Source organism: Rousettus aegyptiacus, unplaced genomic scaffold (assembly GCF_014176215.1).
Source record: "Rousettus aegyptiacus isolate mRouAeg1 unplaced genomic scaffold, mRouAeg1.p scaffold_m13_p_14, whole genome shotgun sequence".
NCBI classification, from domain to species: domain Eukaryota; kingdom Metazoa; phylum Chordata; class Mammalia; order Chiroptera; family Pteropodidae; genus Rousettus; species Rousettus aegyptiacus.
The window spans coordinates 11,188,282-11,206,756 of record NW_023416289.1 but is presented as its reverse complement, the minus strand read 5'-3'; the positions used below and the strand labels follow the sequence as shown (position 1 = coordinate 11,206,756).

Sequence of the window (18,475 nt, the reverse complement as noted above, 5' to 3'; positions counted from 1 at the left end):
TAGTGACATAAGTGCCGTTGAAACAGTTTCTCGGGGGCGTGTCCACGAACCTCAACGCCACTTCTGTGCGTAGGTTGGGATTTCAGATAGGCAGGCTGTGTTTTCACACAGGGCCCGGCCGTTGGAGGCACCCAGTGAGGTGGATGCCTTTGGGTGTGGTCAGCCAGGTACGACTGTGGATCAGGAGGCTGGGTCTGGGAAGGCTTCCCCAGGCGGCAGAGGGCTGAACACTGTGGTCTGTGTTTTCACGCTGGTCCCATCATCGCCTGGAGTGGTTGGTGTCCAGAGTCCAGGCTGGAGACCAAGTCATATCTGTCAGTGCCTCATCTAGAAACATCTCCCGGTTCTATCATTCCCCGTTGCCTGTAGCAGTCTCCAGACGCCTCACACCTTTCCTTCTAGTTCATGTGTCCTGAGAGGGAGTAGCACCCTAGTCACCGCTGAAACGCAGAGAGGTGATCTTCGGTTGGAAGGGTAGGTGTGATTTTTTTCGGTTAGATGAGTTCCAAGTGGCTGAGGGACCACCTGGAAGTCGGTGGAGAACTGGGAACTCTGGCGCATAGGCGTGCTCGATGGGCTCTGTCTCCTACCGGGGAGGCGAACAGCCGGGGAAGCGAATGGCAGCCGCCGGCCAGGAATTGATTGCATTAATTGATATGCCAATAAGGGAGCTTGTTACATCCGCCATTGGTTAGGAGTCCAGCTAACAAGTTCGCTGATCAATGGCACCAATAAAGATTTCATCCATTAATGAGCAACATGGTAATTAATGTTAGCCATAAACCAATTAGCCTGGCTAGCTGAAGCGCCCATCTGCGGGGTGAGTGGCAGTGCCGAAAGTGAGGCGACCGTCCCGTCTGGGGTGGTGTTGGGTCTTCAGGCGGCATTGTGGCATGGGGGCGGAGGAGGGGGGGCACTAAGCCTGGAGGGTTTATTCCCAATGGAGAAAAGGGGAAACATGGGGCACGCAGCGCCCCTGGCAGGGAGAGGCAGCCAGTGGAGTCCTTGCCAGGCCCCTAGCTGGAGCGTAGCTGGGGCCTGCTGGTCCCCCATACCTGCTGGGAGGAGAGGGGGACACACCCCCTTTGGCTGCTCCGCTTTCCCACCGAGGCTCTGAGGCTCTTGGGCTGTTAGAGGCGGTCATGGAATGACTGAGTTCCCAGGCCACTCCGGTCCCAGCTGGGCAGGCGCCCCCTGGGGACAGCCCCCAGGGAGCTCGCATGCACCGCCCTGCGAGCCTGGAGGGCGGGCCTCGGCCCCTTCTGGGAACCATGAATGAGGAGAGGTAAAGTGATTAGCATCGCCCCCCCCCCCCAGTCCCTCACCCCCATGTTGCGTTAGGAAGAAGAATTTTGCTAGAAGAAAGAAAGAAGTAGAAACAGATGATTTGAAGCTGTGCCTCCCCCCGTTCCCCCCCCCCACACACACACCCTGGATTTTGAAATGACATCAGCGGGTTGTTTGCCAAGCATAACCTGGCAGCCCGGCGGCTCTGCCTGACTGAGATTTCTGGGGACTGTGCAGCTCTCCAGCTCCAGCCGTGGCAGCGTGCCAAGGTGACGTTCTGTGACTAAGCAGAAACGAGGGAGAGGGAGAGAGGGAGGAAGAAGGTATGTGTGGTTGGGGAGCTGGGGGAGAGAGTGGTCCCGGGCCTGGGCGTGGCGTGGGGAGACTGGAAGCTCAGCCCTGGGGCGCGGATCCAGAGGGCAGGTGTCAGGGGGACTCACTGACAGGCCAGGAAGTGTCCCTGTGGCACTGGGTGGAGTGGGAGTCCCAGGGCAGCAGCCAGAGATTCGGCCTGGGAGGCACCCGCCAGAGGGGTCTGACTTAGGAGGGACCTGAATGAGCCAAAAAAAAAAAGGAGGGTGTTGGCCTTGAGGGCTCGGAACTACTGAGAAGGAGGCTTAGGGAAGCTTTTATCAGCATCAGGCCTGTACTCCTCTACCGAGTTTCCTTTGCATTGTTAGGTATTGACCCTCAGAGACCCCTTGTGGATTCCCTAATTGAAAATTAATACTAGATCAATGCCATGGGCAATTTGCATATTGATCATAAACAACTTTGAAGGCACCGAGTGTGCTGCAGATCAATAGGGCCCCTGAATAGGCTGCAGAGGGAGCACCTCCCAGGACAATGCGCTCTGAGAAAGGTTAATGATTTGGGAAGTTCCTAACTGCTCAGCACAGGGACCCGCCCCCCTCACCACACGGCATCCGCCAGAGCGGGCTGCCCAGGCCCACGAGTGCAGGGGAGGGTGGCCGCTGGTGTGAGGGCAGGGGCTGGCCATGAGGGTTTCTGCAGTTGCCTTTTTTGGTGGTGGATGAGGCGTTGGGGCAGTTTATTCTGGGAAGTGTACTGTAAAAGGCAGCAGCCAAGTTGAGGCTCCAGTAATGGTTCTGGCCCCTTCCCCAAAACACCGTTTGGACGAACGGAAGGGAATGGAACGGAGAGGGGCAGCTACCCCCTGTGCCCAGCCTCCTCGTGGGGCTTCCGGTCACTGTGGACACCTGCTTGGACGTCCGCCTGAGGCTGCAGTGGGCTGGGCCCGTTTTGTGTCCGGCTCCGTGCAGCTCCCAGCCCCTGGCTATCACCCGCCGTCCTCTGCCTCGGGCCGCCTTGTTCCCGCCCTGGCTTTCCGCCTTGCCTTTCTGGGCTGGTCCTGAGGGACGCTGCAGGTCCCCAGCCAGCCTGGAAGGGGTTCCTCCTGCTGCCCCTTTACCTGCCCCTCTGCGTGTCTTTTGTTTTCCTCGGGGCTCCTCCTTTTTTTCCCTTCGGGCCCAGACCTAGCTCCTGGCCATGGATACAGTGTGTGGACCAGCTAGCTGCCCTGCAGGTGCCTGGGTTCACCCGTTCATGTTTAACAGCAAAACCCAGAACACCTGAGGGCTTATTCTGTCTTGGGGTGAGTTCCCAGGGTACTTCGGGATAGCTGGCACTGGGATCGGGGCCAGATACAGCTGGAGAGATCTGCCCCGCCTGTCTCCCTGTGCCGGTGGGGCTGGTGGTGCTGCCGCTGGCAGGCAGCAGGCAGGTGTGTGTGTCACTAGGGGGAGACACCTTTCACGTAGTGGCGAGTGGAGCAGGCTTTTTCCCACAATAGTGTATTTAAAAAAGTAGTGGCCCCGACCACTCCAGGTTCATCTTGTGCTAGAAAGAGCAGCGTGAACATAGCAGCCCTGCCGAGGTCACGTAGCTTCACATGGTTGTTAAATTGTAAAGCGCACCGAAGTTCATTTACGTGGAAGGGCCGTAGTTTTGGAGAAGGGGCGTGCAGCGGGGTGGAGCCGCTGCCCTTTTGCGCCCTGACTCCCTCACCCCAGCGCTGTCCCTTGAGCTTCTCGGGGGTGCTTTGGACCACTGTGCTCAGGTGGTCGCGTGTGGTTCATGGGTCAGGACGGTCCCACGTGCGGCTGTGTGGGCTGCGGCAATGCTCCCCTTCCCCTCTTTGCGTCTCTCCTCCTCGAGTCCAGCTCCCCCCACCCCACCCCACCCTCCAGGAAAGGCAAAAGGCTCAAGGAGATTTTACGGATATCCGCGTTTGCATATCACACGTACACGTGTAGAGAAATGCAGCAGCCTTTCTCCTGGAGAGCCCTACCCGGGCAGCCATGGGAGCTGTGCAGGTGGCTCCACACACACGCAGCTCTGCTGAGGGGACGAGGACCACCATCCATCCCGGAGTTTGCTTACCCCATGGGGTGGGGCGTCCGAGGCCGCATCTGTCCAGAGGGGGAGCCCCTTGCGCCTTGGCAGTGCTCTGCCCTGGCAGTGGCCTGCGAGGCCTGTCGGATGTCGCCCCAGCCCAGACCTGCCTGAGCGTCTCCAGCCCCCGCCCTTCCTCCACTGGCTGCTCCTCCAGCCGGCCCCCCTCCCCCAGGCCTTTGCACTTGCCGTTCCTCTCTGCCTGCAAGACCTCTCGTGGCTCACACCTCACGCTTGCAGGTCTGTGTTTAAATGTCACTCTCCCCGAGCTCCCCACTTGAAATGACTTCCAGGCTTCCTTCCGCCCTCCCTCACCAGCCTCTGACGTACAGTGTGTTCACTCGTTTAGCTGCTTTGTGTCTGTCTCACTCCGCCACTCTCCTTCCCCCCACCCTGCCCCTTGAGAGCAGAGCCTCCTCTCATTCACAGCTGCACCCCGAGACCTGGAAGGTGGGTGCAGGGATGGACGGAGGGGCGAGGTAGCCGTGAAGAGCATGGGCCGGACGTCGGCTGTTACCTCAGAGCTACGAGACCCTCACCAGTAATTTAACCTCCCTGAGCCTCTGCGTCCTCATCTGTGAAATGGGAGTAATAATGGTATCTCATTCAGTTGAGTGATGTTTGTATTACTAGTACCGTCACCATCATCATCACCATTAAATAGCGACTCAAGCAAGTGGAGGCTTTCTGTGCCCAGGAGTGGTTTTCACGATCAGGTTCTCTGCAGTGAAGGATTGCCCAGCCAGCATTTTCTGCTGATCCGTCCCTTTTTTGCTCATCCCTCCCTCTTTTTCTTGGCCATTGGGGCATTTGTGATTGGGTCAGAGAAGGTGGCACCCAGGCCGTAGGCTCGGGGGGTGGGGCAGGGCAGGGCAGCCTGACATGGAGCACGGGGCAGGGCTGAGACTGGAGACCCATGTCCGCTTGAGTCAGGCCCGGGGGAGGCTGCAGCCCGGGCAGCCGAGCGGGCAGGTGCCAGGCATCCCTGTGCCCGGGGTTCCTTCATCACGGAGCCTCTCATTGACTTGGCCGCACTGTGCTGATGGACTGAGACTGGGGACAAGAGCACGTTATTGAGGGAGATGAGTTCCCCTCACAGGCCTCGCCGCAGCCAGCGCTAAGTGTCCACCTCCCCTTGGCGCGCGGGGTGGGCGGGGGTGTGTACAGGCGACCTCCTCTCTCCCTGGACACACCGCCCCTTCCCCACATCCCTTCCAGAACCTGCAGGCCCAGTGAGCAGCATCTCCCCAGACCTGCCTCCGCTTCCCCTGCCGGGGGCTGCTTTTCCAGAAGCAAGCCTCTGGCATTTGCGCATTACCCTCTTCTCACCCGAAGGCCAGGAACCTGCCCGCCCGGGCCTCCCCCCTCCCGTGCACACACCTGTCCTTTCCGTCGGTCCGTCTCCCTTTGTCCGTGTTTTGCCCACCTTTGGTTCAGTCTGTGCTGTCTGCTCCGGTCTCTGCGAAGGCAGAACGGGGGTGGCCCGTTCTTAATTGTAGTCGCATTTCTTTCACGTGGGGAGCCAGGCGGAGGGGTGGGGTGCAGCTGACTCCACAGGAAGCCAGGCCAGGCTCGAAGCTACCGATGCTGTGAAGGCTGTGAATGCAGGGCGAGATCTTAAGGAAAGAATTTGGAACCAGAGTCGTTTGCATAAAACTAAACCAAGACCCACACCAGCAGCCACCTGGTTTAACACCCCCCACACACACACACACACGTGTCCTACTGTAATATATTTTCTCGAAACCTGGAAATTAGGGGCTCAGGTCACCAGAGCATCTGTAGTCGGTCATTACTAATCAGTTGTTTATAGCAAAGAGAAGTTTTGGGTTCCCCCCCCCCCAGTGTTTTCTGAGCCTTAAAAAATAAAGCATTTCCTGGAATCCTGACGACAGTCAGTGCTCACCGTGGGCCGGTGACACACACAGCAGCCGGGCTGGGGACCAGGTTGCCTCAGTTACAAGGAAGCATGGGTGGCGTGAAGGCAGAGTAGAAAAGAAATGGAGAGCCCTCACTTGACACCCTCTGACCTCAGCCGGCGGAGCTGAATGCTGGAGAGCCAGCACTGAAATTGCAGTCACTTTAGATTATTTGGAGCGAAGAGAGGCAGGGGAAAAAAGGGTCTGTTGACTACAGGAAGCTGAATTCTTCCTCTGCTGAAAAGCTTATTAGTGGAAGGGGAAAAGCAATTATTCGCTTTTGCTAGTTCTCCGTGGCGAGGGTTCGGGGTGGCGGCAGCCCCCAGACCTCACCCTGGATCGGAATATCTGTGACAGGCGCTTTCCCGAGCCACTTGGGAGCAGTACTTCTGGGGCTGCTCCCTCCGGGGGTGTGGGTGTGTGTGTGTGTGTGTGTGTGTGTGTGTGTGTCTGTGTAAATATGGGGGAGAGAGTGAGGTGTGGTTTGTCCTTGTCTTTAAACGTGACAGTATTTCGGGGGTACCACGTTGGCACCGGGCAGGAAGTGAATGGGGTCCTGTTTGCCCGGGAGCACGGGTGTCTCGGGCTGGCTTCTGGGGGGTGCTGGTTTTGGCGTGCCCCTTGTGAGCCCTGCTATGCCCGTTGTCTCAAAACGTAAAGCAAAAGGAGATGCTGCTCTGAGCAGCCACTCGCCTCGATGTCACAGCTCTGACCGAGGAAGGGCCCGAGCAGCATCCGGGCGGCGGGGGGGCCAGGCCCCACCCTTCAGCCTGCCCCTTGCTGCTTTCTTCGCTTCTCTGACTGTGCGCATGTCGCCGGGACCACTTGCTCTCCTTCCTCCTTCGCTGGAGACCCTTCTTCGGGTCGCTTCACTTCGTGGACTTAGGGCCCATCCTTCTCCTGGTCTGCAAAATGGAGGTGCTTGTGGTCAGCTCCCTCGAGGCCCTTGAAACAGAGGCAGAGCTGTCTGGCGACCAGGTTTCTGCAAACGACCATCATTTTACTAAATCTGTTTTACGCACGTTTATGCTTTTATGCCTTATCCGTGTGTGGACCACCCTGCCTGTTTTATATTTGATACATTTGTATTTGTATCTTTTTTATGTTTTCTAAAACACAGACTTTTCTGATTTTGCCCTCTTAATTTTATCTAGCTAAATTTTGCACAGCTAGATTTTTGGTCCATTCCGATCCATTCATCTCTTCTTGCTATATCTTCATTTTTCACATTATTTCTCTTTCAGGCTTAATTTTCCTGTCATTTCCATTCTCTTGGAACATTTCCTTTCCTTTCCAACCTGTCACCAAAGTTTTTTAGTAGTTGAGTCAACTCACAGATCCTTTCAGACAAATCGATCTGTTTTGCCCTGCCATAATGTGTATTTAAGATATATTCTTACCTAGGTTTTTTTATTTGTTCGTTTCTCATTGGTTACTGTCTGAATCCTCTCCTGCCCCCCCCCCGCCCCACCACAAGTTATATTTAAAGATATTGCTCAGTAAGCGAGAACCATCCCCCCCGCCCCCCCCCCCCCCGCCCTCGCCACTCCCAATTACTGGACAGTCTCGTCGTTCAGGTTGCATGGCTTTCTGGCTACTTTTCACCCACACCTCTGGCTGGTTTTACTCACTTCCTTGCTATAAATCTTGGCCTTAAAAAAGGAAGTGAAGTGTTCTACTTGCTGCAGATTTCTTTTCCTATTCTCTCTGCTTGGGATCCCTACTCACTGAGAAACAGTGGTCCACTTTTGGAAGCTGAGGAAGCATTCTGACGTAAGGATTTTCCTGTTGGGGGTTTCTAGTACATTCTCCAGTTGTGTGCACACAGGAGAATTTGAACATCCAAAATTATTTTTTAATGTAACTGTGCGCTAGACATTTCTGTAGACCCCTTATTCACAACTGTCCCAAGTACTAATTCTTTTGTCACTGAATTGTACTTTCTGCCCAGATCCTTGGTGGCTTTCTCATCTCGTGGAAACATTTTCTTTCTCCTTGGTTTCATGCATTACTTCTTTTTAAATGTTTCTGGCATTAAAGAGTGAGTATGAGTCTGGAATCTGAGTTCTTTTATTGAGCCTTCGCCTTGATGAACATGATTGCGTGTTTTTGTACCTTGAGATGTAATCACAGTGTAAATTTGGGGCAGGGAGGGTGTAATGGAATGCGTTGCTTTTTGAGGGTTACCAGCCTGCTTTTAGGTGTAAGGAACACCTTATGGGAGAAAGAGCTGAATTAGATAAACACAGTCCGGAGGCCGAAGCTGAAATATGGTTCGTAGCTCGGGGAGTTCTGAGGAGGAGCTGCTGCGGCTGTGATTTTTGTGAAAGAGCAGGTGTGGCTATCATTGTACAGGATCCAACTTTTAAAAATACAGAAGCTTTGCATGCAGCCACTGGCATAACTTTGGAAATTTCTAAAAAGGAGGAAGAAGATCCAAGAATGTTCTTTCTCCCTTTGAGCACAGAAGAGCTGTACAGGGTACATGTTAAAAATGAAAACGGTTTAGCGGTGCCGTCTGGTTTTCCTCCCGTGAAAGCTCTTGAATGTAGACCTGTGGATTTTCTCTGTGCCTCAGTTTCCTGCTTCACTTTCTCTGTAACTTCCTAGGAAACGTCAAATGAAAACATGTTACTTCTGCTGCCCGGTGGTCTCAGACTGAAGCACACTGGGGGACCAGATGGTTTTGGAGAAGGGCCCAGTTTCTGACTTTTTCTACGTGTGTAGACACATCCTTAAACGTCTCAGGTGCAGGTGCGATCATAACTGCTTCCGGCAGAGGCGGGCCCTTCTCCATTTGCATCAGGCAATGAATGGATGGTAGGCACCTGAAGACTCCTCAGCGTGCTTGGAGGTGGAAGACTGTCCTGGGCCTCCTCCAAAACAGAGTGCACGTCTAGCCTTGCATTCTGGAGTGTGCAGTGGTGTTACGTATGCAGCGACCTTTGTGCACGCTTGGGTCTGGCCAAGAGAGAGCAGTTTAGCCAGAGTTACCTGAAGTCTGATTCTCAGATTTGGTTTGGGAAGTGTAAGCTTTTGTTTGTGCTTTGTTTTTATGAATCAGCTTGTTTTACCAGATGTGCATATAAATGGGTTTACGATCATGCAAAATGAAGCTCATTGACAGTCAGCCCCTCACTCAGCTGTGGGAGTAGGCTACTATTTCTGCATGCATTCTGTGCTTCACTGGGTAAGCTGTTTTCTCAACAGGCTAGAGATCCTTCAGACACTGTGGACAGAAGAGTGAAGCAACAAACAGGCTGGAAATTCGAGTCCCTCATTTGTGTGGTCATGTGATTCAGACCCTCTGGATGCAAGTTGTGTGCTTTGATGGCTAAAAACAAAATGTTCACTTTTTTCTCTCTCAGTTTGCTTTTCGGCATATCTTCGTCCCAAATACTCCATCATTTCCTTTGGCATTGTCAACTGGTGCCACCTGGGGTCTGCTCATCCCCCCTCCACCTTTCCTTCCCTCGCTCTCATTCCCGTAGCGATGGCATCCATCACCCTGGACGGATGCTCCTGTTACGAGAACCGTCCACGAAGTTTCACTTATGCCCATTAGGTTCTAATTACCACCATCTAATATCACTTCTGGTACATCCTGCGCCTTCCCCGTACACCTATATAGGTGCGTAAGTACACTTACAGGCCCGCCTTGACATGTTCTCATCCATGTGCTTCCAGCATTTTCCAGTTAAAAATAAACACATTAGGAAGCACGTCACGGTTTTTTTTGTTTGTTTGTTTCTCATTTTTGCATGAAGCATAACACTGCTCTCTGACAAGCCAGGTCAGTTTGGACTCAGAAGGGGATACCGGTTTTCTATAATGAAAACCTTTTTTTTCTTTTTTCTTTCTTTTTTTTTTTTAACACTCTATCACTTGTGTGTTTATGTGTCTTGTCTTCTCGCCTCCAACTGTGGCAGCCTGGCAGTGTTTATTTCCAGCAGGGTGTTATTGAAAGACAGATGCTTGTAGGGACTGCTCAGGCCTCACACCTGGAATGTTAAAAAGCTTTCAGGCAGATCTGTCGGGTCGAAAAACGTCCCTTTCTGTCTAGGAGGGAGGACTAGGAGGGAAGTGGTACCCCGTCAGAGAGGCTTTCCTTCTTTCCTGCCCACGTGGTCATGAACCCTCAATTCTGACAGTACATCTTAGATGATTGCCCCAAATCCATGTAATGGTTTATCCTGATGAGCAATCACATGAGGCCCCTTCTTCCTCCATCAGGACCCTCCTCCTCCTGCTAACCCCGGGCTTTTTTCACCTTTGCCTATCAAATATTCCCTCCTTAAGACATTACCATTTGCTCTCTCCCCTCCTCCTCTTTTTCTCAGTAGCGTGCTGGGTTACGATCATTATTTTCCTCCAGTACTTTGTTTTTAAGGTGGGGGTGGGGGTGGGGTTGGGAGGTTGGTGGAAAAACCACCCTTCTTGGTTTCAAGGACCTTTCTATTTTGCATGCTGCTTCTTTCTAGAACATTCCAGTTTGGTGTGAGGTTAAACTGTGCAAAATACTGTTTGAAAGAAAGGAGAAAAAGAGAAAGGGACTTGTCAAAATGCATTTGTTAGATCACGTTTTAAATGAAGTACAATCGAAGGTAGTTTTTGTCCAAAGAAAGGAAAAACCCCTGCAAATCCGCTGAGCTCCCCGAGAGCGCGTCTCCTTTGTCGTCGCCCTGACATTGAAGTGTAATTTTTCATGGTTATTTGGACTGGAAAATGGGGGGTGGAGGGGGGGGGGAGGGGAGAGATGGGCCCGCGATTATTTCCCATAAATGACAACACAATCACATCACGCTCCGCTACAAACATGCTCGGGGAATTTGCCTTTTTTTTTTTTTACATTTCATGTGTGAAAGTAACAGCAACAATCATGGCTCTGTGGAAATCCAAGGGGACTAATCCCTGCCGAATTCCGTTCGCTTCAGAGTTTTGGGAAAGAGCTGGATTTTCTTGCTCAGTGTGGATTCCGAAACCATTTCAGGGTTGGGTTTGTATTTTACTAACTGGAACTCACATCTTTCAGTTATTTAAAAAAAAAAAAAAAAAATCTTCCCGTGAATAGCCACCAGGCGAGTCAGCGACATGTTTAGTTCCCTTGTGCTTTGTCACCTCACGTTTGCTTTTATCCTTTCTGCATTTCTGCAGGGGGCAACCCAGGTGCTCTTGCTAAGAACACAGATAAATGGAACTTGTTGCAATACTGGCTCGAGGCGTTTCCTCCCTTTTTCTCCTTTCTTGACCCCCACCCACCCCCATAATTCTAGCTCGGTTTTGACAAACTGTTCAAATGACCAAGTGGCCTTGCCCCCGGAGAGGAAAAATGGCAGGACTGGTCCCTCGCCACACAAGGGCAGCATTTTTCACTTAATGCTCTGGCGTCCTGTGCTGTTCGCACGGGAGAACAGCTCAAAGAGGGGACCTTTTCTCTGGGCGGCCTCCACAGGCTAGGGCCACTTCGGACCCATAAAATGCTCGCTCTTGTCAATGCTCAAGTTAGAGGTGAATTCAGTCAGAAGCAAAGGGAGAAAGAAGGCTCCCCCAGGAATGCGTCCTTGTCTGTGCAACCCTGCTTTCTCCAGCGGGGGCTGAGCATGCAGCCTGCAGCCTGCAGCCCGGGCCCAGCCTGCCCAGGCTCCTCCTTGCCTCACGGTCCCCATTTTTCTTGTTTCTATAAACAGTGGCAAGATCTTCAAATATACAAAAGCATAAATGGTCTCTATTCTCCAATTAGTCATTTTAATAATACCCGGAGTCGCCTTCAGAGTGTTGATTCTTTTCGCCTGGTGCCCAAGGCAGGGTCAGCGGGGTGGGGACGGGGAAGAGGGTTGGGGTGGGGCTAGTGAGGAGGCTGGATTCCTTCAGCGCAGGGCTTTGCTGCTAAGCCTTGCCCGGCGGCCCTGTGCAAGGCTGGCAGGCCTCCCCTGCCTTTCAAGCCCTACCCAGGAACTCTGGGCACCGGTGCCCCAGGTGCATTTGGTAAATGAATACCTACCTAGTGGTAAAAGGAATTCTTGTGGTAAAATGATCACTCGGAGGATCCGCATGAAAAAGAACTCGTCATCGGAGGAAGGGAGTGTGTCTGATCTTACGTGTCATCCAGTTCCTCTCCGGCTCTCGTCTTCTTACTTCTTGGAGGGACGAAATCCGTTTTTTCTAAATGTCGTCTTTGAGAAGACAGCTTTGTTTAGTGAGCAGTTTGGCCACATTTTTTTTTTTTTTTTTTAAGCCACCAGGATGGGAAAATTCTCTGCATGAAAAAAAAGGCAGACCCCTGACCACTCACTCCAGCTGGTAGAGAAGGGTCTTTGGTAGTAAGGTCCGGCCTGGCAGAGAGCTTAGATGGGTGAGAACATGGGAAATGCCAAAGATAAGGGTGACCTGGATGGGGAGACCTACCTCTGCCTTTCCTGTACTGTTTTGTAGACCCAGTGCAAGGGGCCCGACAGCAGAGAGGGACCTGAGGGAACCCCGGGCACATGGCAGTGCAGGAGGCCAGTTGGCCTGTCATCTGTCAGGGAGACCAAATGCCTAGGTCTGGGCTAGTGCCCTGGAGTTCTCATGTCCGTTGAAGAAGAAATGGCGTCTTACTATGAGAAGGCAGGAAAATATTACACTTCTGATGAATAAATGAGTGTGCCAGCCTTGGAGCCCCTGTCTGTTCACACACACACACACACACACACACACACCCAACCCACCCTCACCCTTCAGTCACCCCTTTAAGGTCTCCTACCTGGACCGTGATAGCCGTGTCTCAAAATGGTCCACTCGCCAGTGTGGGTTGGAGTCCCCAGCCCTTCGTCTCATGATTTGGTACTATCTATGCCCTGTTAAGATGTAGAACACAGAACGGACAGAGTTGGCCAGCAATTAAAACTAATCTTCAGGCGATTATCCACAGAGAATTTCCGAGTAGGTTTGTAAGTTTCCTAGTCCATGTGCATGTGTGAGAGAGAACCTTTACCAACAATTCCAAGCGTAAGGTGTGTTAACAGAACAGTTTGCAAGATCACCTCGATTTAAGGGAGAATTGCTGGGGGTGGGGTGTCGTCAGCCCAGAAAACCGAGGCACTCGAAGTTACTGCCTCTCAGGCAGTTTCTGGTCATGCTGTCAGGGCCGGAAAGACCCCATGGATAAAACCATGATGCCACCTTTCAAAAAAAGCGTGCAGAGTAGCTTATTGCACCCTGGATCTGGGTGTCACTGTGCAGTTGGGATCTAGCCCAGGGCACGTGGAGAGTCATCTACTGGTAGAACCTGTGGTCACCATTTAGTGAGCTCACACTTGCCAAAATGTCATGGAGCGGGGTTGACATACTTAGTGCCCCACCCGTGGGTGCAGCCATGGGCATCACCCCCTTTCACCTGTCCCTGCCTGGCTAGGGGCGGGAAGGCGGGACTGGGAGTCACGGTGTTGTCTGTCCTTCAGCGTTGCAGATAGCATCCTGTTAAAGTTTCCGTCGTAGCGGAATTTTAATGGGCTGGATCTCATTTGAAATAAGTAGCGTAGACCTTAGCAGTCGTCTTTTTTCTTTCGTGGAATTTGATTTGACCTGTATTTGCAAAATAAAGCCTGCATATTCCGTGGAGTGCGTATAGCCATGCGAGGGTTCCCATGGCTAATGACAGGAAATCTCAGAGGACTGGGCATGCGGGAGGTTCTGCCCTCGTTTTCCGGCCGTGCCAGCAATGCTTCCAGGGCACAGCCCAGCTGCCTCACAGTGAGTCTGCAGCCACGAGCCCAGCACGTACCCAGGAGTCCCAGGAACAAGGGGACAAGCTGCTGTCACGGGGTGCCTGCTGCACCCCATGAGACCCCAGCAAGAGTGGCCGCCACGCTTCACGTCACTCCCGCCAGAGTGTACCAGGCCTGCCCCGCCGCCCGCTTTCAGGGGCTGTCCTTGGTTAATTAGGTTGAACATGGAGAAAGGAAAAGCTTTAACCCTATCTTCAAAGTAGGCAGATTGGTTATTCTGTTTTTCAAAGAAGAGATCCTATATACAATTAAAACTTGTTTCTGGTAAACCTCATTCCAGGAAAGATGAGCTTTTAACAAAAGGCTTTTGACAGCTGCAGGCTATTTCATTTTTTTTAATGCCGAATGAAAAATCAATACATTTTTCTGGGTTATACATATTCAGAACAGGCCCGATATTTCCATTATAATGGAAAGTGGGTGTCTGTGCATCTCGCCTGTCAGAGCTGCTCCACCGCGTGTTCCAAGCCACTGCTAAATATTTCAAACCCGATTTGATTGTGGTTCATGACAGCTAATGTTTCTCAGCCCTTGAGTCTGCCGACAGGCAAACGCACTTTATTCCAGCCCCACCCTGAAACATCGCTCCCCCCCCAAAGGAAAAAGAGAAGAACGATGTCATTCTTCAGGGACCCCAGATCGGTGTATTCTTTAAGTAATGCGATCGCCTGAGAGCCTTGGGTACAGACACCCTGATCCTTAGGAGCATTTCCGAGTTTCTTTCCCATCGAGGCACTAAGAGGGCATTGTCAGGTTGGGGGCAAGGTTTGAATTAATCTGCATTATCCTGTTAAGAGTTAAGAACAGAGGGACTAGTCTTAGTCATTGATTGACTTCCCTCTCTCTGCTTCAAGTCTGTAAGCGATTTGCGAAAACACCCAGCGGACACGGCGCCCGGCCCCGGTTACTCGATGAACAGTGTCATTTTTTAGCAACTGGCAGGTTTCCTCGGGTAACACATCCGGGGAGTGCGGTGGTGGTGAGTGCCGACTTCACGATGATGCCGCCTCTGTTTTTGCTTCTGCCTGGTACTCCTTCCACAAGCCCGTTTCCAGGTCATTCATAAAACTGTCGCAAATCTCCATGGGGTTGCGGTTGGCACACCCATCTCCTTTGGGAGTGGAATCCATCAGCTCAGGGTGTCATGCCGCCACCGTCACCGACAGGGTAAGTGTAAGGTTGTCAGGAGAACAATTTGCATTTGTGGGAGGGGAGGGAACACGACACATTCTGGAGCTGTGGTATCAAAACCTAATCTGCACTTGCGACCCTTACCTCCTAGCATATATTTACCTCCTGAAATTCTCACACCTGAAGCCTCGCCCTTAACGAGCAAAAGTGAGTGACATGAGCCGACCGGGTTTGGTGCAAGCGCCGTCTGGGAGAAAAGGTCGGCAAAAGGAGGTGGCAATGGAAATAGGTTTTTTTTAAAGGCCTTCAGCCAGTTTTATATGAAGGTCGAAGGCAGAATGGATACTAGGAAGACCTCACAGTTATTCAATATTTGTTTCTATTTTCCTAGGCCCTTAACATAAAAATATACCTAAGTGGGAAGGGTGCCCTAGTTTTAGGCCTGCTGTGGGGTGTATCACATCGAAGCAGGCTTCTGCGGGGGGTTTAGAGGAACCTCCTTGGAGTCTTCTGAAAAACAGGCCTGTATGGATTGCGTTGGGGCTGCTGCCTCCTGCAAGAGCAGGTGGACACAGGGACTAGAGGTGACCTCCTCATCCAGGTTCTGACTCGGCCCTTGAGAAAGCATTACTGATGGGCTGGGTTCTGAAATGTTATCCAACTCTTTGGGGAGAAGATGGTTTTGACTTGTCTTTTTTGGAGTAAAAATGTCACGGCGGCTGTTGGATGTCGTAATGAAAGAAAGCAACTTTGTCTTCTGAAGGGAAGACGGGATTTTCCAGATAAAACTGGATTGTTGCTTTATCAGGTCTTCCCTTGTCCCTACCCTCTGTCAGTAGCTGATACTATAGAAAAAATCGACTTCTGTCATAACCCCAGTCAGTTGCCACTGACGTCACGGGGGATGGAAAACGTGGTCTGTGATTTGGGGGGCGCGGGGGTGGGGGGATGTCCTCTGCCGTGTGCTCTATCAGCACATGAGCATCAGATATGTACTGTAAAGAGGGATGAGGGCCGGACGACCAGCCCAGGAGCCCCGGGTGTGGATGCAGCTGTCTGCTGCAGAGCCGATGCCATCGTGTTCCTGGGCCCATGTGTTTCCAAGGCAGGGAGGCCAGGGCCCTCCTGTGGGTGCCCAAGGCCTAGGTCTTAGTTGGGAGGGTGGGGGGGAGCGTTGGGGTGAGGGGATGCTTTTAGCCTTTTGGGACCAATAAAACATATACCCTTTCCTGCAAAGCATCGTAGGCCTGAGCTGTCCAGGCAAATTCATTGTTTGCATATCTGTTTTTTAATCATTTCTCTACCTTTATTGGTATTCAGAGCTCACAGTTTTGTGGTTACCGACGGCCCGGGCTTTCATCCATTTTAAAGAGCTATTCCTCTTGCTGTTGATGATGATGGTATAAAGACAGATGGTGTAACTGCTTATGAATGTCCCATTTTATTTCCTCAAGACCAGACAGTTCACTTGAAGGCGTATATTACTTCCACATGCTCAGGTTAGGCCAGACAGTGTCTGCCTCCTGCAGCTAGCTGCCCTTCCAGGCCTCGCCATGCAGAGGGCGACACCTGTAGGTCACAGGTGGAACTGTAGGAAAGCGCCCGCTCTGCCGAATGGAACCTGGTTTTTAGCAGGGGGTGAGGACCCTGGACCGCTTGTGAAGGAAGCTGGCTTGTCCAGGAGTTTCTTAATCATTTCTCCTTCCACCGAGCACATAATGGCCTTTTAGTGAGTGAGTCACAAACAATAATAATAATAATATACCTAGGAACTCAAAAAGAAGGCTTGATTTTTAAAATCTTAAAAAAAAAAAAAAAGAAAAGTAAAAAGAAAATAAAGAAGCAAAATACGTTCCTGAATTAACCTCTATTGTCTGTCCTCTCATTGGAACTCAGCTGCCTTCACCTCTGTGCTCGTAGTAGGGCGAGGAGGGAGGAAAACACAGACCCGAGCAGGCTCGCGGAGTGAGGGCTCCAGCAGTGTTAACAAAGCGCCGTGCGGCTCCCTGGCTCATTGCATCAGCAGTGTGCCGCGTCTCTAGAGTCTTTACTTTCTGAACAGAGGTGTCTGGAAAGGCCTCAAGGACTGGGGTCGGTGCTAGAGGGACCGCGGGTTCTGCACTCTCTGCTACGATGGCCGCGGCCCACGTGATGCTCAGGAGAAAGGTGCCGGCCTTGGGGGTGGCCTCCCCGTTGCAGATTCCCTTCCGTCCTCGGCACAGCAGCACCGTCAGACACTGCTCATCACCACATCGGGGTGTTCCCTGTTTCGTAGGTGTCAGATTGTCTCCATCTAAGGTGACTGTGTGTGTGTGTGTGTGTGTGTGTGTGTGTGTATGGATGTGCACGTGTGTGCTGGAGAAGAAAGGCCGTTGAGTCATCTCTTTGCATAATCAAATTCGACTGATGTATCAGTGCTCTAGATATTTTGTATCACGATGTGTATTGGGGCAGATAAGTATATTTTAAGAGACCTAGGTACTTTGGGTAGCTAGCCCCAATTTAATAATAATATTGACTGACCGAATGGTGGTATCACCATTCAAAGACGGATTTTATAATTATAGCATTGAGCAAGTTTACCAAATGTCTAAAAATAGGCATCAAACATCCTGCTTGAACATAATTAAGGTGCTACATATATCATACTGTGTAACTTGCTTGTTATTACTCTACCAATACTTGTGTGTATGTGTATTTCCCTACAAATGATGTACAATGGTAATATGGCTGTGTATCTGACTGCCAACCATGATTGCCTGATTTTTCTGTCTGAACTAAGGGCAAGTGTGGGGAGACAGTGTTAACTTTACCATACAGTGAAGCAAAAAGGAGACATAGAAGTTATATATATGTAGAGGCCTCTTTGCTGGAACTGAAAATATGCCGTATCTTATTTTATCTGTGTCCCGTGGCAGCCTCATAATTCCCCTCTTGGTGGTAAAAAAGAAAGAATGTTCCCCGACCCCTAGTTTAGTTTTCCAGTCCTCAGACTTCCATTGCCTTTTCTGGAAGAATTAGGAAAATCTGACTCTAAATAGATAATTTCTTCTTCAAGCATTTTATAAACCCTCTGAGGTCAATTTACTTTGAACTTCTTCGACTTCCTTTGTGGGATGAAATTTAGGAGCTATTTTCACGAGTGTTAGAGGATTATTACACCTTGAAATGCTGAAAAGTAGACTTGCAGTTGGAGGATCCTAGGGTGACACTAGACAGAGCCCCAAAACAACGGTCCCTGATTGGACCCTGATACCTGGTCTAGTGCTGATCTCAGGTGATAGATGTGGGCAACCAGGTGCTTAAGTCTCTACACCGAGGAAGGTGTACTCTTCAAAGTGTCCTCATGATATCGTCATTAGCCCACCTTGGTTCACCTGCCTTATTCATTTGTTTAACTCGTTCTTAATGAATCTTTTGGATAATGATCAAAGGGCCAAGAGAGAAATGTCTCATTTCCTTCCGCCAGCATTTAGGGGATCTCTTCTTCTTCTTCCCCACTTGCCCAGTGGCATTTTACTTCATGATTAACCTCATGTTGGAAATGAACCTTTCATCTACCTTCACCAAAACATTGTGTGTTGAGATCGAGAGCATTTCCTTGGTTAGTTTTAAACCCGTGGTGGGTAAGGAATGGAGTGACTTCAAAAAGAAAGTGTACGATTCTCTTAGAGTTCTTTTCCCTTTCTCTACAAATCTAGCTTTTTGCCACTGATGCCCGACATGCCCACAGATGACAGTTTCTAGAACTCTTCACATTGATGAAATCATATCACTGATATTCTGTGACTCTTCAGAATATGAATGACTTTAAAAAATAAAATGAAAACTCCCACCACATTCTGGCACGTGCACCAGGTACCACGAGGCCTCAGAGGGGTCAGTGATCAGGTCCTGTCTAGTTCCATGCCAGGACACCCTGGGTTTGGAGCTAGGCAAGAAGCTCCTTTTATTTTA

The 18,475-nt window shown here is 51.1% G+C and overlaps 1 protein-coding gene across 4 annotated transcripts in view; it reads left to right on the top strand.

Moving 5' to 3' along the window:
- The window catches only part of ZFHX3 (zinc finger homeobox 3), a 232,558-nt gene that overhangs the window by 169,173 nt on the left and 44,910 nt on the right, over positions 1 to 18,475 (top strand). The window lies entirely within an intron of this gene.